We start from the raw sequence: 15,105 nt of genomic DNA, 5'->3' as shown, positions 1-15,105 counted from the left end.
ATAAATTAGGGCAATTCTCACTATTAATTTAATCACTTTAAATTAATCTTGAGATTTTGACATAATAAAAGGGAGTTGGAAAAATGAACATAAGTTCAATAAAGACTCCAACTTTAATACTTGTGACTTCATGAAAAATTATATCTTCCAATATGAAGATAAACCAATTTCAATCACAAGTTTTAAACTTTATGATTCCAATCAACTAAAAAATGATTAAATCAACAAAGTTTAACCAAAATTCATGGAATTTAGTAACTCAAAGTTCAATCACTTATCATAAATAAAGATTGAATCTTTAGTACTTGGAAGCAACAAAGAACAACAATTTCACACTTAATGCAATTAATTTGCAATTATGTGAAAAATAAAACCAAACTTTCAAGCACCAATTACTACCAAGTAATCATACTTAAAGTGGTCTAAAATTGCATATAAATTAAGGAAAGAACCAAATACATAACCACCATAAATATGCAATCAATTTTCAAGGTTAGAAAGACTTAAAAATTTTCGTCAAAACGAAAAATCCCTCGAAAAATGCATTTCTGGTTGTTTTTTGGCTACAAACCGAGGCTTATAAGGGTAAAACCATTTCCAGAACGCCTTTCCCACCCAAAATTCACTATTTTTGGGTCAAAATCTGGGTTCGGGAGCTGAAGACAGCTCCAATTCGAGGTAAAAATTGGAAAAAACGAGTTACTAATCTAATTAGCAACTTAAAACCAGAAAAATTAAGCCATAAAAACACCTTGAAATATTATGATTTTAAAAATAAACAAGCGAGGCTCCGATACCGCTGTTGGGGTTTGATGACTCCGATTCACCCCGGAAACAAACCCAAAAACAAGACCGCACTCGCAATTAATAAAACCATAAACATAATTAAATTAATCACAAGATTAAGATAAGCTAATTACCTTTGACGCGTGCTTCGCTTCATAATGAGCTCTTACTTGAAAGCTTCAAGTCCCGCTCACACGGAGACCTCCAACGAAGTCCACCCGCACCAACAAAACCGACTAGGTCAAATGTCTTGGGGTTAGCAAGACCCGACCAATAAAACCCGAGTAATTATATTGAGTTCAATGGTTTTCACTAATTGTGATGCCTTTTCCAACTCTTACTCAAGCATCATTCCCAATGCCCATAATTGGGTATTTATAGGAAATGATGGGAGTATCATTTACTCTCCCATCAATGTGGGATAGTATGATTTTTTCCATTGTATTTTAAAGCTAAAATAAAATTAATAATCAAGCTGGTAATAAATCAACAAGTGGCAAGCTCATGTGAGTGGTTAGGTGAGGACCATTTGGAGAAGGGGGGGACCAAACTTGCTCCCCACTCCTTCTCCCATAACCAGCCACCTCACTCCACACACACTCAAGGACCACAAGCCACATGGCACCCACCCTTTGGCACCAAGGGAGCCAAGGTGGGCTGCCATGTGTTGTTGTCCATGGCAGCCACGCCCAACAAGCCCAGCAGGCCTAGCACTCGCATGCGGGCTGCCAGGCGCCGCTAGCCAGCAACCCAAGCATGCTTGTCTAAGTGCCTTGGCCTAGCCATGCTGCTGCTAGATGTGGCGAGCTGGCGCGCCTAGCGTGCTACCTGCTGCAGCTTGTTACGGCATGGCTTGCTAGCCATTGCGCGCACAAGGTTGTGCCTAGCATGCTAGCACGCACTAGGCAGCGCCTAGCCTTGCGATGCTAGCATGGGTGCGCTAGCACACACCAGCCAGCCTAGGCTCGGCTTGGTGCACATGCTAGCCACCATGCTAGGCCATACGCCCTTAGCACTCGGTTTGCTTGGGCATTCCGATGCTAGGGGTATTTTGGTCTTTTGTTGATTTATTACTATTTCTCGTCTCGTCTTTCACTATTTTTTTACTCGACTTCCGACTCTCGGTTTCGACGCTCTAAGCTCGAATTTTCGACATCTAAATAAATATTACTCGGTCGACTCATTAATTCCTTCCGAATTAATTCGTCGGTTCGGTTTGTCGAATGCTTGGGTGTGACCCGAAGGGTTCAGTCAAGATTAAGTTATAATATTAATTATTCATTAATATTACTGATCGGAAGCGGCCTCCACCCAGGCATTCCGATCACTTGACCTCACTGAATATATTAGCTTTCTAATAATTCCGAATCCACTAACGGAATAGTACACTTGTTCGAAGGACACCATTCCTTTCATTATTTGCATCGCTCCTTTATAAAGGAGCGACGTAAATAACTCTTATTTGTGTCACTCCTTTATAAAGGAGCGACGCTAATAGCTGGTCTGATCAACTTCTTGTTTGTTATTTGCGTCACTTATTTATATAGGAGTGACGCAAATGACTGACTAGAAAAATACAAAATTGCTTTATTTGCGTCACTTGTTTGTTTAATGAGTGACACAAATGAGGTGAATTTTTTTTAAAATTATAATAATTGCTTGTATATGTTTGTAGTACTTGTTTTCCTTGCTAGTGGTATAAAGTAATATGCTAACGCTAATAATTGAAATTAAAATGCAATATTATTGAATGCAAATGTAAATTTCGACAGAGTCTCCTTTGTATTTTGGCCTTGCCATAAAATTGGGAATGACGACATTATATTAACAACCTGTCCAATAATTTACATCTCAATATCACAGACATTATACTCATCATCCCAACACCAATCAACCAAAATCATTCATGTCAAGCCTATAATCAAAAACAAGAGTCCAACATGCGCTAAGTGTAAATCTAAAGTTCAACATTACATATAAAATACTCTGCCCAAATATCTCGAATCTCATTTATCTCCTCCTCGGTGTACGGTGTAGTTCTTGAAAAATCCTATTAACACAACAAATATACAAGAGGAAAGTTTTAATTCAAGATTGTAGCTAACATCAAATTGTATTTATCAAAAAAAAATGAAATATTTGACAACTCATACCTGAATAAGATCCTCACTGCTATGGTGATGTTCAAGTATTTCGTATATTGACAATGTGCTTGTGATGCCTTTGCTAACTTGCTGCCAAACCTGTATTCTGTTGAGATTACACTAATTAATGTTAAAACAGCATATAAGACACTAACCACACCAGGAATATAAAGTCCACGAGCAGCAACATCAGTGCAAAAAAGTATGCCTTTTTCTGCTTTGCTGAAGTCGTCAAATGTTGTAATTCTCTTGTTCTGATTTTGCTTCCCATAATAATCAAAGTAGTCAATCTGAATATATTTGAAGAGTTTTGAATGGAATTTTACTGACTTGCAGGAAGAAAAGAAAACCATAACTTTCTTAGTCAGATTCTTCTTCAGAAACGAATAGAGAAGGATAAGTCTCTTATCACTAGGAATAACACAATAGCCCTGCTGAAGTCCTTCATTTCTAACCTATGATAACCAGCATTGAATAAGTTTTTTCATCATATAAGAATGAAGGATGACAGGTACAAATAATGGAACCATCAATTTACAGTTTTCACTTACCTTAGTCCTCCCTTCGTCAACATCAATGTAGATAGGACTAGACTTGAATGACAAGCGTGCAAGGTCCTCCACCTACATACCAAGATTATTATATCACTAACTCAGCACATATACACATAATAGCCAATACTACTCAGTATCCCATCGCCCTCTCTCCCCTAAACCTGCCCCCTTTCCTGAGCAGAAATACGGTAGAAATTACAAGAAATTGACAGCTACTTTTTGAGTTTGGGTGGCTAAAAAAAGAGATGTTTGCTGTCCCTGTATGCCATAAAATTTTCAATCGAATAATTATTTCAGAAACTTCTTGGCCTTGACAAAGACATAAAAGAGCATAAAATTTGGAATAATTGTAGACACCCATTTGTGTCTCCCCAAAACCAAACCCAGTGATGAGTACCTTTTCCGTCGAATCATAATCAAATGAAGTGAAAGTGTGGAAAGTTAAGTGTTACGGATAGTTTTAATTTCTTTTCTCTTCTCTTTGTTTTTTAAAACTTATTTTAAGAAAACAACCAATACAGTTTGGTTGGTCCATGATATGCATCCAATAGTAGTGTAGTTGGATGGGGCTTGACAAGAGCTTTCCAACGATATATTATAAGGCCAATTCCGATGAATATTGAGGAAGTTATGGCCAATTTACTGAACTGAGCCCGTTTTGAGCCTTATATGCGGCCCAATGATCTAGAGGAGGGCCTAATATAGATTTATCATTCCTAATGCAATTAGGAATGGTCTTAGTCTTCTAGATTCTTCTAGAAGGTTCTTTTCATTCCTAATTCAATTAGCATTGATAAATTGACTGTTGTTGACTTTTTAGAGTTTTGATTAGAATCAAAGAGCATTATTGAGGAAAAATACGATTTTATCCTCCTATACGACAATTTCTATCTGATTTTAGGAAAAACGCGTGAATTTCCTGATCAGCGCCAAACGCCAGCTGTAGCGACTGGGGCTAGCATTGGCGCCTGGTACTAATGTTGGCGTCTGGCGCCAATAGCCAGTGTTGTCGCTAATCAGATTTTATCTGCGCCAGAACTCTGTTTTCATATTTTGTCTTTTTGGCTGATTTTCTTTATAAATAACGTGCTAAAAACTCCGTTTTCGATAACCAATTTTCATTCATCTACAATTCACTAATTCACCAATTCTCATCACGATTTTCTTGATTACTCTCTCTCTCTTTTTTCTAAACTAGCTTCTCTCAAATATAAAAATTCCGCATTCATTAGATCTAGAAACACCTAGCCATATTCGAAGTAGCCTTCGCCCTAGACGTGTGTTATTATTTAATTTAATTGCTTTAATTATTATTTTCGTTAAAGTTACTAACGTGTGTATTTTGTTATTAGAAAGAGGTACGAGGCATCTAAGTAAGTGCTTTAATTGTTTTACTGATATTTTGATATAGAAATCATGCTTAGGTTATTATTTTGATTCCTAGTATCATGTTTAGGATGTTTCTAGTATCATGTTAGAATGCTTTCTTTAGTATGATATTTAGGGTGATTTGCTTATATCAATTATGATTCCTGCGATGCTTCCTATTTTCTTTCCTAGTATTCATGTTAGTATCATGTTAGGGTTAAAGCTTTGATTTTTAATGTTTAGTGACATGCTAGGGTTTGTTATTAATCTTGTTAGTATCATGCCCAGGATCTTGCTATTATTATTGTTCTTTAACATGATTATTTTTATAATTGTTTTGATTATGATAATTATTATGATTATTATTATTATTATGATGATTATTTATTATGTTGCTTGATATATATTTTTATTGCTTGATCACGCCTTTTTTGCATGTTTAAAGGGAATTTGTACTTGTAATTATGCTTAATAAGATATTAATAATCTTGTTAGGGTTAATTTGATTATAATTCAAGTGATAGCCAATAATCGATTTATTTGTGCATTATATTCAACCAACATAAATAAACAGGTTTAGAGTTAATCCTATTGATTGTATGTTAGTCAGAAAGCGCACATGAATACGATCTGAATAAAGTAGAGGCCTATTATTAGGGTAGGTTCAATCTCTTTTAGGTTGGATTTGTACCTTCATACCCGAACCATATTTAGTTCAAGAACTTATGGAGTTGACGATCTCTTGGATCGTTACGGGGTGTAACCTTAACCTCGTGAACAGTTTACAAGTTCCTTAAAAAACTTGTTGGCGACTCTTTTGCTCTATCTTCTTTCCCTTTGGATGCCACCGTACTTTAGTGTATGATCACAGTGGGGTTCAAGCTAGGGGGTTAACGCTTGAAATATTCCCTACAGTTTGGCGACTCCACTGGGAGGATTTCTATTTTAATTCCTGAATTTGTTTCGGGAATGATTTAGAATGAGCGGATGAGACTCAAAACGTTCTAAGTATTTCATGTGCGTAATTTTGATTAACATTATTGTCATATGAATAAAAAATATCTCATTGGAAAGACCATCCATAATGAGTTAAAACATAGGATTTTACACGTAGGAAATTTGAGAAATATCTTTCACAACTAGGACCGAAATAACACTGCGCGAAACTGGAAAATTTTATCGAGCACAGAAAGCTGATGAGGCATGTAGGAATTAGCGTCAGCAACCAGAGTATTGGCGCCAGACATTTAACTGTAGTTCCAGGCGATAGGCTTGTCGCTAGGCGCTACACCTAAAACCTGGCGCCAATCTCTATTTGTTGGCGCCAAATTCTTCCAATACCGAGCCAGAAATATGCGTTCTAATTTCGACCAGTTTTTCGTATTGTTTGCTCGATCCTACTTCCTGATTGAGTTATTCTCACTTTTCTGAAAGTGTTCTACATATGGACATAACCCTCTGGGAATTCATGCTCTATTTACCCGATTGAACGCTCTGAGCAACAAAGGGTACATCCGAGAATGTTAAATTCACCAAACCATGGACGCGAGTTTTTCTAAACTCACGGTGTCCCATCCACTCGCGCCAATACTTCACGGTTAGGCTTCCGCGCGGTGTACTGTGGACCCTCTATTGACTAAACCATATCCCGAACTTTAGAGAACTAGAGCCATGGTTAGGTTGCAAACTCATTGCATCATATTGTGCCTACTTGACTAATTGTGCATTATTTGTTGTGCATATACTATGATTTCTTAATCGTTTGTTTGACTTGTGTTGAGATTTAATAAATTAATGACTTAAAGAACTTTGCCTAATTAATTAATTGATTAATTAATTTGAGTAAATAAAGTCTAATATTTTAATCAGAATTGACCTAGTACGACTTTAGGAATACCCCTGTTGATTAATAACACCGAAAACAGTCCCAGATTGAAGCTCCAGCATTGGCGCCAAATTCTGGACTGTAGCACCACTCTGTGGAGTGTGGCACCTGACGACTGCTCTGTCGTCTGGCGCTACACTACACAGTGCGACGCTAGTCCTGTCGATTTGCCGACAGTTCAGATTATTGATTAAGTCATCACCTAGTGTCTAATTAACCAGTTTGCTAATTAATTCGATTAAATTTCGCTGCCAATAATACTCTGTTGAGTCATTAATTGAGTCTAGTCACATAGTCTAACCACATGGTCATGACACGAGTCTTAACATGTCCCCTACACTCACTAGTCTTAGAACACACTTCGAGTATATGTCACCATGACCATGTCTTAGGCTCATGCATAAGTCGGTCTTTCCGTCATTTGAGTTGGGGGGTACATTCTACTCCTAATTCTTCATATCCCTCCATCTATATCATTTTTCTTCACATTCTATTCCAATATTTCATCACTTCCTCCATCCATTGCATGTTGAATAAAGTTTGAGTCAAACAATTAACAATAAATATCCCCAAATTCCTTTTCCACAGTACTTGGTCAAGGAGAGAAGGGCGATTAATCAAGGACAACCTCTTCATTCAAGTCTCACTTTTCGATAAACCAGTTCGTCAAAGGAGGAAGGCTAAAAAGATAATGGCAAGTCAAGAAGAGGTCAATGAACTTTGGAGTCAATTGAATGACGTGACTAAGTTGTTAAAGGCTTTAACCCTCAAAATTGACGACCCTGTGAAGCAACAACAAATGAACCTCATGCAAGAAAGCTTGAGCAAGCTATCTAGTGACTATAAATTTAAGGGCATTAGTTCACAAGGGGTCTTGCTGGACAAGGAACTTCTTCCGCATAAGTTCAACGCCACTGACATCCCTAAATTCAAGGCAACAGATAACCCTTACTTCCATCTAAGAGCTTTTGAAACTATAATGAGCATTAAAAGTATCGATAAGAAGGTTTTCCCCTCTTTGTTCCCACTATCTCTCAAGACCGTTTGCCAGCAATGGTTCTTTTCCCTTGACAAAGAAAAAACCTCTTCTTGGGAGTCGATAACAAGCGCTTTCATAGATAGATATAAGTGCAACATCCAAGACAAGACGGACTATAGACAACTTGAGATGTTAAAACAAAAAGAAAACAAAGGGTTCACGTCTTTCTTCAATAAATGGAGGGAAACTTCTGCTAATATGGTCAAGGCTCCTACCGAAAAAGAATCTGTGAGGATGTTTATCAAGAATCTCCAAGGGAAGTATTCAAAGCACTTAAAGTACCAACACAACTTGAATACTTTCAAGGCTGTCAATAATATAGGCATTGACATTGCAGATGACCTTCTGAAAGATAATAGTGCGAGAGGAAAGAAGAACGACCATCCTTCTTCTTCCTCTCTCATCAATGAGGTACATGCCACGAATGCCTCTAAATCACGAATCCAAAGGTCAAAAAGGGTGTTCACTCCACTTAGTATGAGTTATGAAACGACTTTCGAGAAGCTACACCACAAAGGACTAGTCATGCCCATAGGCCTATCAAAGATCCAGTTCCAGAAGCCAGGCTACCCAAGTGGGCCCCATAAGCACTGCAAATATCAACAAGGAAAGGGTTACGAGACTAAGGAGTGTTGGAAACTCAAAGAAGCTATTCAAGATCCGATCGATAACAATGAAACTTTCGAGATTCTAGCCATCGACGATGACCAAGCATCCTTCGATCCATCAGTAAGAGAGCCCATGATCGAGACAACTTATAGAACCTCTCTCGATGAAGTGGCCATGATTGAGGAGAATGAAAGTCTTTTCTTTGATACAACCAGGGAAGACTCGTTAAGTCTAAAAGAGGACGTTCGAAAATTGCAAGATGTCGTTGCCATGCTCTTGAATGTGGTAGAAGGATTAGCAAATCGGGTGATGGTCATCAAACAAAATCCTCGCCAAGGGCTTAATGAAGAACTCAATGCTCCTAAGCCACGGTAAAATGGACCATTGAAGAATACACGCCAATAGGAATGACTCACAACGAAGCTTTTGACTGTCTTCACGATCAAGGCCATATTCATTCCATTGGTCCCAGTCAAGACCTTCTACATGAAAAACGTTTTCCCAATTGGCATCTAAATTCCTATTGTCGATACCATAAAGGTCGCGGTCACACTACTGAAAAGTGTCTCGCCCTCAAGGATCGTGTTCAAGACTTCATTGATTCTAATCTCCTTCATGTTCCTCCGCACGACAAGAAGGCTAAGATTAATAACGATAATAACAGTGGTTGTAAAAGGAAAAAGAACGATTATCCTTCTTCTTCCGAAAACACCTACTCTAGCAACAGTGTTGGTACTTTAGACCTTAATGAGATCTTAGGATTTAGAAAGCAACAAAAAAGGGATTTTACCCCTATCGGAATTAGCTACGATGATGCTTTCGATCGACTCCATGCCAAGGGACTCATTACTCCTATCAGACCTCTTCAAGATCCCCCGCTTGAGAAGAGGTTGCCTAGTTGGAATCCAAATGTGCGCTGCAAGTACCATCAAGGTAGGGGTCATGCTACTGAGAGCTGTTGGAAGCTAAAGGAGGCTATCCAACATTTTATTGATAATAACAAGCTTCCCATACCTCCAGTTAACAAGAAGAGCGAGTGATGATAAAGCAAACAACACAAGACAAGAGGCGAGCTTCAACGACGAGATTTCATGACATCTTTTTCTTTTTCTTTATTTACCCTTTCCCCAATAAGTCTAGCATAGGCACCTTTCTTTTCCTTTAGATTAATTTTGTGGATTCTTTCTTTTCCCCTTTTTAATAAAATGAGCATTTATTCTCTTACATATGATCATTTCATTATATTGCAAAAAAAAAAAAAAAAATCCATGTCGAACTAAGCACAAGGTATACCAATGATTTGAGGCACCCCTTATAGCCACATCATATTACCTTTCACCCTTCAATTATACATCCTTTTTTGGTAAACCACTTTGAGCCTCGACTAACGGTAGACCCTTCATTTTTTCAACCCATATCTACCTAACCTTGGGATGGGATGGTGTGTAACTTATGCAATTTCAAAAAGGCTTGAGTGAATTCAAAAAATTAAAATAGCAAAAATAAGAAAAAATAAAAAAAAATAAAAAAATAAGTACAAGTGTACAAAAGGGCAAGTGTTCAAATGTCATTGACATAGACATATGTTTGATATGAACACGTCTCAGATTGCGTCTCTGTCGAGTGCTCGGTACCGTGCCTGAGAAACATGAATGCCAAGTGAGTGATAGACCGCATGATCGGGATTGCCCACACTTATAAAAATATAAAATGCAAAAGCAAAAAAATAAGAGAGCAAAAATAAATAAAGCAAAAAAAAAGAGAGCTAAAAAAGAGTAGAAACTCAAGCATAAAAATATAAAGATTTCAAAAGCGAGGTTTCATACCTTTGGGGCTTATCTAGGGTCTTGAGCCTTTATCCCTTTCTTCTTCAACCTTTAGCCTAACCACGTTACAACCCCTTAAAAGACCTTTTTTAGGTATACACACACTTGTGCGAGGTTTGGCTAGAGCTACGTTTGGCCTGATTCCTAACAGATACGTAGGCAACCTCACATCGGGGTGCGACCGTAATAAACATGCATTCATATTCAAATTCATACACTTACACCATGATCATATCGAGGGATCTCCTATGCTCATCCCTATCCATGTAGAGCTAGACTTGGGGGCTTGATCCCTATATCATTAGCTTACCTAGCCTGAGAGTCACCATTATTTGACTCTTCTAAAAATAATTTATTTTCCCACACACTTAGCCTTTGCGGCCTAACTTTAGTGTCACTATCACACACATCACAGATACATGACCAAATATACTTCCCTAAGGAACCCTTTGTCATGAAATCTTAAACACGACGTTGAAGCATGCATAGTCAAAATGCCCAACATCACTCATAATCATCATGCATATCGAAGTATGAAGTGCTTAGCCTCCGTGCCTAAGTTACCTAAATACTTTCATTATCAAGTGAACTAGGATAGTCTAAGATGTTACAATCCTTGTACTGTGAGAAACAACATTTGACTAAGCTCATTCAACATGCACCTTCAAAAACTTCACTTCGATTCTTTTTCGCGTCTTTCTTTTTCGGGAGAAAGTCGCTACCCTCCACAAAAATGACGGAAAATTTTTGTTTTTTTGCATTTTCGAGTCGCACAATCATAATACAATGCACACACGGGTCTTGAGTCACACATGTCATTTCACTTTGTGTCGAGTCAACCTCGAGTCAATCACTGCGAGTCAAGTTTATACCTTGAGTCATGTCAAGTGAATGAGTCAAGCGACGTTAAACCTTAGGTCAACCCTAAGATAATTAAAGAGATTAGAAAAGTTCTATAGTCAAAAAAATAAATGCAGGTGCAGTAGAATAGGGAAGACCCTACTCCAGCGTAAGAAGAAAATATCTAGCGTCTGGAAATAGATTTCAGCGCTTGGCGCTAGATCTCGGCGTCTGGCGACAGAGTCAATTCTTGGAGCCAGAGATATTTCAGCAGCGACAGAGCTCGAAGTCTCTCAGAAGGGTGATTTTGACCTCATACAACAATTTTGGGTTCCTTGGTATTCCAGTTAGCCCCTATAAGCAACTTGACATGATTAAGTAGTCAGTTTGATTACAATCACAATAAGTGATCGACCTGATGAAAGATCGTCTCAGTTAGCTTAAAGCTCCTAAGAATTGGCTCATCACAGAGACACCGACATACTGGTTTTAGCGGAAGCAAAGTTCAAGCGAGCTTTAGAGATCGGCAAGCGTTGGTCTTTGGAAATTTTTCTTCGGAATATTATCGCAACAAACATTCAAGCATCGAAGCTCTTTTATTCAGAGACGCGTGGACATTTTTTTCAAGCTCTTTTTCTCAGAGACGCGTGGGCATATCATTCAAAGCTCTTTTGTTCAGAGACGCGTGGACATATCATTAAAGCTCTTTTGTTCAGAGACACGTGGACATATCAATCAAAGCTCTTTTGTTCAGAGACGCGTGGACATTTCATTTAAGCTCTATTGTTTAGAGACACGTGAACATTTCTTTCAAGCTCTTTGTTTAGAGACGCGTGGACATATCATCAAAGCTCTTTTGCTCCAGAGACGCGTGGGCATCCTATCATCAAAGCTCTTTTGTTCAGAGACGTGTGAACATTTCCATCAAGCTCTTTGATCAGAGACGCGTGGGCATCCTATTTTCAAGCGCTTTTATTTAGAGACGCGTGGACACATCATTCAGAAGTTCATATAAAAAAAATAATAAAGAAGCTCTATTGTTCAGAGACGCGTGGACATATCCAAAAAAGAAGCTCTTTGTTCAGAGGCGCGTGAACACATCATTCGTCTCTTTGTTCAGAGACGAGTGAACATCGAAACAACAAGATAAAGTTCCCTAGATTGTGGAGAGTTGTCATAAATAACTGAAGGTGATTTCAAGCGAAGTTGTCTTCGATCATGTTCCCTTAGACGTGGAAGATGGTCATAAAGCGGAAGGGATTGTTTCAAGCGAAGCAATCTTCGATAGTATTCCCTTGGACGTGGAATATTATCAAAGCAGGAGAGGATCGTTTCAAGAGAAGCAATCTTTAATATTGGAAGTAGTTACAAGCGTAGCGGTTTTCAAGCGGGATGACATTCTCTTGGCAGGAGGTCATCGAAACAACAATAATGCGGCAGCAAATCGGTTACTTTCAGAGACGTGTACTCGACGGTGCAAGATACACGTTTCTTAAATCTTTTATCTGTTTAACTAACGCTAGTTTTGCAGGTATCGGCATTACAAGAGTGGTTTAGGATCGCAGAACGTTCTGAATCATGCTCCGTCCCTATCAATTCTTTGACTTTTGTTTTCGAAACTCGTGTTTCTCCAAACTCAGTAAAAGTGGGGGCTTCTGTAGACACCCATTTGTGTCTCCCCAAAACCAAACCTAGTGATGAGTACCTTTCGCGTCGAATCATAATCGAATGAAGTGAAAGTGTGGAAAGTTTAGTGTTGCGGATAATTTTAATTTCTTTTCTCTTCTCTCTGTTTTTTAAAACTTATTTTATGAAAACAGCCAATCCAGATTGGTTGGTCCATGATATGGGTCCAATAGTAGTGTAGTTGGATGGGGCTTGACAAGAGCTTTCCAACGATATATGATAAGGCCAATTTCGATGAATATTGAGGAAGTTATGGCCAAATTACTAAACTAGGCCCGTTTTGAGCCTTATATGCGACCCAATGATCTAGAGGAGGTCCTAATATAGATTTATCATTCCTAATGCAATTAGGAATGGTTTTAGTCTTCTAGATTCTTCTAGAAGGTTCTTTTCATTCCTAATTCAATTAGCATTGATAAATTGACTTTTGTTGACTTTTTAGAGTTTTAATTAGAATAAAAGAACATTTTTGAGGAAAAATACGATTTTATCCTCCTGTACGACAATTTCTTTCTGACTTTAAGAATAACGCGTGAAATTCCAGATCAACACTAAACGCCAGCTGTAGCGCCTGGCGCTACGCTTGGCGCCTGACGCCAATAGCCAGCGTTGGCGCTAATCAAATTTTATCTGCGCCAGAACTCTGTTTTGATATTTTATCTTTTTGGCTGATTTTCTTTATAAATAACGTGCTAAAAAATCCGTTTTCGATAACCAATTTTCATTCATCTACAATTCACTAATTCACCAGTTCTCATCAAGATTTTCTTGATTACTCTCTCTCTCTCTTTTTTCTAAACTAGCTTCTCTCAAATATAAAAATTCCGCATTCATTAGATCTAGAAACACCTAGCCATATTCGAAGTTGCCTTCGCCCTAGACGTGAAAGGTTTAATTTATGAGGGTTTGGTCCCAAATCTCTCTTTCAATTATTTAATTTAATTCCTTTAATTATTTTTTTCCTTGAAGTTACTAACATGTGTATTTTGTTATTAGAAAGAGGTACGAGGCATCCAAGTAAGTGCTTTAATTGTTTGATTGATATTTTGATATAGAAATCATGCTTAGGTTATTATTTTGATTCCTAGTATCATGTTTAGGATGTTTCTAGTATCATGTTAGGATTCTTTCTTTAGTATGATATTTAGGATGATTTGCTTATATCAATTATGATTCCTGCAATGCTTCCTATTTTCTTTCCTAATATTCATGTTAGTATCATGTTAGGGTTAAAGCGTTGATTTTTAATGTTTAGTGACATGCTAGGGTTTGTTATTAATCTTGTTAGTATCATGCATATGATCTTGCTATTATTATTGTTCTTTAACATGATTATTTTTATAATTGAATTGATTATGATTATTATTATGATTATTATTATTGTGATGATAATTCAAGTGATCGCCAATAATAGATTTATTTGTGCATTATACTCAACCAACATAAATAAACAGGTTTAGGGTTAATCTTATTGATTGTATGTTAGTCAGAAAGCGCACATGAATACGATCTGAATAAAGTAGAGGCCTATTATTAGGGCAGGTTCAATCTCTTTTAGGTTGGATTTTTACCTTCATCCCCGAACCCTATTTGGTTCAAGACCTTATGGAGTTGACGATCTCTTGGATCGTTACGGGGTGTAACCTTAACCTCGTGAACGGTTTACAAGTTCCTTAAAAAACTTGTTGGCGACTCTTTTGCTCTATCTTCTTTCCCTTTGGACGCCACCGTACTTTAGTGTATGATCACAATGGGGTTCAAGCTAGGGGGTTAACGCTTGAAATATTCCCTACAATAACATATACGATTCCAAGAACCACAAAGTAAAAATCCGGCATCAAAAGGCCCTAAACATCACAAAAGAAGATAATCCATCCAGAGCACAATAAAATTCAAGCTCAATCATATCAACTGTTCATATCAGCTTTTCATACTAAATGAATAAAATAACTTGCAAAACAAAAGAAATTTACTTTTGGATTACATACACTTCCAAATTATATTAGTAGCTACCTATGAGAGAGTAAAGTAAAATTATTAGTATTAAAGTTAACATTTAAAACACATATCAAAATGTTATTTTGTCACGTATTCTTAAACTCGATAATAGAGAGTATATTTGACACTCATAATTAGCCCTTAGGTTGTGTATATCGTAACCATTAAATTTATCAAAGGTAAACATTTGTTTATAAAGCACCAGCTTTCCATCTTCCAAAATGCTACAAGAACCACAAACTATCATACTTTCAAAATTTCCTTAATATCAAAGAGGCAACAGGCATAAAATGACATGAATATTATTTTTCTCTACTCATGCATCACATGCACATTGTCACTATATCTGTAAAAAAAAGTTAGTTGAATA

At 37.4% G+C, this 15,105-nt stretch overlaps 1 long non-coding RNA gene across 1 annotated transcript; it reads right to left on the bottom strand.

Moving 5' to 3' along the window:
• Nucleotides 1–2,585: 2,585 nt before the first annotated feature.
• On the bottom strand, nt 2,586–2,983 carry LOC110724006. The gene is made up of 2 exons (XR_002511802.1): nt 2,940–2,983; nt 2,586–2,836 (listed from the first exon to the last, which is right to left on the bottom strand). It is a non-coding gene; the product is annotated as an uncharacterized LOC110724006 (long non-coding RNA).
• Nucleotides 2,984–15,105: the final 12,122 nt, after the last annotated feature.

Source organism: Chenopodium quinoa, unplaced genomic scaffold, assembly GCF_001683475.1.
Source record: "Chenopodium quinoa cultivar QQ74 unplaced genomic scaffold, ASM168347v1, whole genome shotgun sequence".
Lineage (NCBI taxonomy): Eukaryota > Viridiplantae > Streptophyta > Magnoliopsida > Caryophyllales > Amaranthaceae > Chenopodium > Chenopodium quinoa.
The sequence above is the reverse complement of the archived record's forward strand: the minus strand, read 5'-3'. Positions and strand labels throughout refer to the sequence as shown.